Source organism: Meles meles, chromosome 3, assembly GCF_922984935.1.
Source record: "Meles meles chromosome 3, mMelMel3.1 paternal haplotype, whole genome shotgun sequence".
NCBI lineage: Eukaryota > Metazoa > Chordata > Mammalia > Carnivora > Mustelidae > Meles > Meles meles.
Genome location: NC_060068.1, coordinates 183,937,592 through 183,941,197, shown reverse-complemented (window position 1 = coordinate 183,941,197; position 3,606 = coordinate 183,937,592).

The following is a 3,606-nucleotide window of genomic DNA, read 5'->3' as shown; positions in this document are numbered from 1 at the left end:
GTACAGCCCGGGACTTCTTTCCAGAAATAGTTGCCGGGTCTATGGAATGTGATCCTGAGGAAGAACCGGGGACCCCACAGCAGCTCAGTGCTGGCCTGGGAGAGGGTGTGGAGGGAGTGAGGGAGCAGGAACCACGCCCCTTCCCACAGTGGGCCCCCAGGCAGGCCAGCACCGGCAGGAAGGCCCTCGGGGCAGGCCCGGGAGTTCTGGGGGGGCGGGACACATAAAGTCGGGTTTACCCTCGTGGCTCGCGTGTGCTTCCCTGACCGGCTTCAGCCAAACCCCGGGGTGGACGCCGCTGTCCCGAACCCAAGACGCCGGCCCAGCCCAAGCTGCCAGCACACACCGGCCGCGAGTGTGGATTTCAGGAACAATATTTTCAAAACTCAATCTTGGCTGCATTTGCTGTGTGTGCTTGTGAGAACAAGGCTGTTTTCCCTGGATACGTGCACGGGGCCGCCCTGCGTTAAGAGCTGGGCCCCCGGGGCCCCACAGCCTCGGCCGGGCAGAGGCCGCCCGCAGACCCCCCGAGCGCGGAGAAATGAGAGGAGAGGAGGCTCGCTTGTCGCGTCCCCGGTCTGGTCGCCCAGGGGCGGGATTTCAGAACTCTGGACTCGCATCTGGAACGTGCGGCGCTCCGCCCGCGGCCGGCCCGGCTCATCGGCGCCAACCACCGCCGGGGTTCTTGAGCGCCTGCCGATGTTTCTGTTTGGGTCGGGACCAAGGTGGCCCTTACTTAACCGCCTGTAGCATTCACACAGACCCGCCAAGACACACCACGCTGTGCTCTGGGGCACGCGGGACCCCACGGCCGACAGAGATGCGGGGCTCAGCCTCTGGCCACAGCGTGGGGGGCCGTCAGGCTGCGGACCGAGCGCTTGGCCGGCTCCGTCCGGGAGTGAATATGCCCATTGTTCTGCCCCCACTTCCCTATTTGGAGATCGGGTATTAAATCCACAGAAAAACAACAACAGGTCCGGCTGCTGCCCACCCCTGCCACGGCCGCACCCTGCCTTCACCCGATACCCATGGGAACCGGCACAGCCTGGCCTCCCTGCGACATCTCCTAATCCCATTTTAAAGCAGAGCTGAGGGCTTCCACGATTCCCTACAAATCACACACTTGCAGAAGCAGGGCCCCGCCCCGCTATGGCCTGCACTCGGACGTTCTCCCTCTGGGGCAGCTTGTGTGCACTGAGGGCCTGCGGGAGTCCTGCCCCTGCCACAGGCCGGCTGTGTGGCCTTTGGGGACTTACGAACCTCTCTGGGCCTACTCCGTCAGACCGAGCAATGACAACAGCCTTCTGGCTCCGTGACCGTCCAGTGTCAGAGCAGTGAACGCAGGTGCGCGCAGCTGTCTGTCCAGACGGAAGGCCACTTGTGACGGTTCCCGCGATGCCCCAGCTCGGGTGCGAGGAGCAGAACGCAGTGCACCAGCCGGCCGGTTTGCTGGGGCCCTTGCTGGTGGGTGTTGTGCGAGCCGCCGGCACGCCCCCAACCCCAACTGCCCCATCTTCCCGGCACAGCGTGCCTGCAGGCCCCAGCTGGACAGCACTGCGGTTCCAGGGGCACCTGCTGGGAGAAGCCAAGGCCTAAGAGGGCTGGCCTGGGGCAGCAGCAGTGGGGAGGCCCAGGAACCCAGGAACTTCCTTCCCATCGCGCGGCAGGGCTCCAAAGACAGACAGCGAGAGCCAGGCCGACGCTCAGCCTTCCCCATCTCCCTGTGTATGGACTGAGTGACCCCCGGATGCCCAGGACCCCCGCGGCACAGAGCGCCCCCAGCTACACACCCCCCACAGGTGCATGGGCAGGGATGGGCTCCGCAGGCGACGGGGCTTCCTGACTGGCGGCAGGGGCGGCCACTGATGATGAAGTGTCTGACAACATCCAGAGCTGCTTTTTTTTTTTTTTTTAAGATTTTGTTTATTTGACAGACAGAGATCACAGTAGGCAGAGAGGCAGGCAGAGAGGGGGGGAAGCAGGCTCCCCGCTGAGCAGAGAGCCCGATGCGGGACTCGATCCCAGGACCCTGAGATCATGACCTGAGCCGAAGGCAGAGGCTTTAACCCACTGAGCCACCCAGGCGCCCCCAGAGCTGCTTTCTTGACGCGGTGACGGTCAGGGTGCGATCTGACGCGTGCGGCAGCCCCGCTCGGCCAGAAACTGCGCACACTCGCAGGTCTTCTCCTGGGGCCTTGCTCCGGGGTTTTCCTCGCGCCCAGCTCCCACCGCCCCACACCGCCCCCGTGCCAGGCCCCAAACGTGCCTGCAGAGTTGGCACTGTCCACCTGCCGCCGCCCAGGAGACAAAGGCAGGCAGGTGGGGGCCCAGCTCACTCAACGCGACTTCCTGGAGAGCCGTCCTTGCGGCTGCGACCGCACGTCGGCAACAGAGCGGGACATCCGTGCGCCCTGGAACTGGGCACAAGGAGCTCTGCAGGTCTTGGAGCGGGGCCCTAGGCTGGGCTCCCCTGCGGTGAGCCCACGTGAACTGTCCCCTGAGACATGCGTGCTCGAGGGTCACCTTCCACTGTTCCTTCCTGTATCGGCTCCCCTGAGGGCGGCTGGGCCCAGAGGCTCGGGGGAGCTCCGCCCGCCTCCCGGAAGGGTGAAGGGAGAGCCGTGGCCTTGACACAGGAGAGGACTCCCGGCTCTGGCACGGAGTCCCCGTGCGGATGGAGCGACCGGAGGAGGCGGGTGGGGCTGGGGAGAGGGGCCCCTGAACTGCTCCCACTTACTGGGAAGGCTGGGGCCCCGCCCGCCACGCCCCAGCCGCCGAGGGTCATTGTGGAGAAGAGCAGGTGTCAGCACTGAGTCAGCTCCCCACTCCCCGCGGACGGCCAGGCCCATGAACCGTGGCGTGCCGCATCCCCCGAGCTTGGGACAGGCGGGGCGGGAGCCCTGTCTGTGGCCTATTCTCACCTCGAACCCCAGATGCTGGTGACCCGCTCACCGGCTGGCAAGAAGGGAGTCTCCTGTGCCCACCCACACGCTCCCTGACCTCGCCTCCAGGATGGCTGTCCGTCAGCCCAGAGGGAGAGCCACAGAGATGGGAAGGCCTGGGCTCCCGGGGCTGGGGGGGCGGGGGACCTATGCAGACAGGCCCATTGTCAAGGCTGCAGCCTTCGACAGGGGATGTACATACAAAATAGGAGGAGTAAAATCACCCCTGAAACAGGCAATAACGCCCTGCTCCGAGACAGTGCCCCAGAGACGGGGACAAGGCTGGGTGCCGCCGTGAGTGGAGCCCCAGGGCCGGGGCAGCACTGGGGGGCTCCCTGCGGGCCGCCGGCTCCACCCGCCCTGACCTTGATGCTGCTCACAATGAGAGCCCGCTCTGCTCTTATCGGCGTTTCCCTCATTCTTCTCATTAAACCCTTATCAAACAATAGCTCTGGCGCTGGGGAGATCCCCATGCGGCTCAGAATTATATATTAACCTCTGCTAATTAATGTTTATGCGGCCGTTTCGGGCAGAGGGTGCCTTGGACCTCCTCTCACAGCCTTTGTGCAAAGGCGGCCTCAGGCCACGCCAGCCTCAGGCCCCAGGGCCGGACCGGCCAGGGCGGCTAAAACCCTGGGCCTCCCCTCCCGTGCCCGTCTGAGCC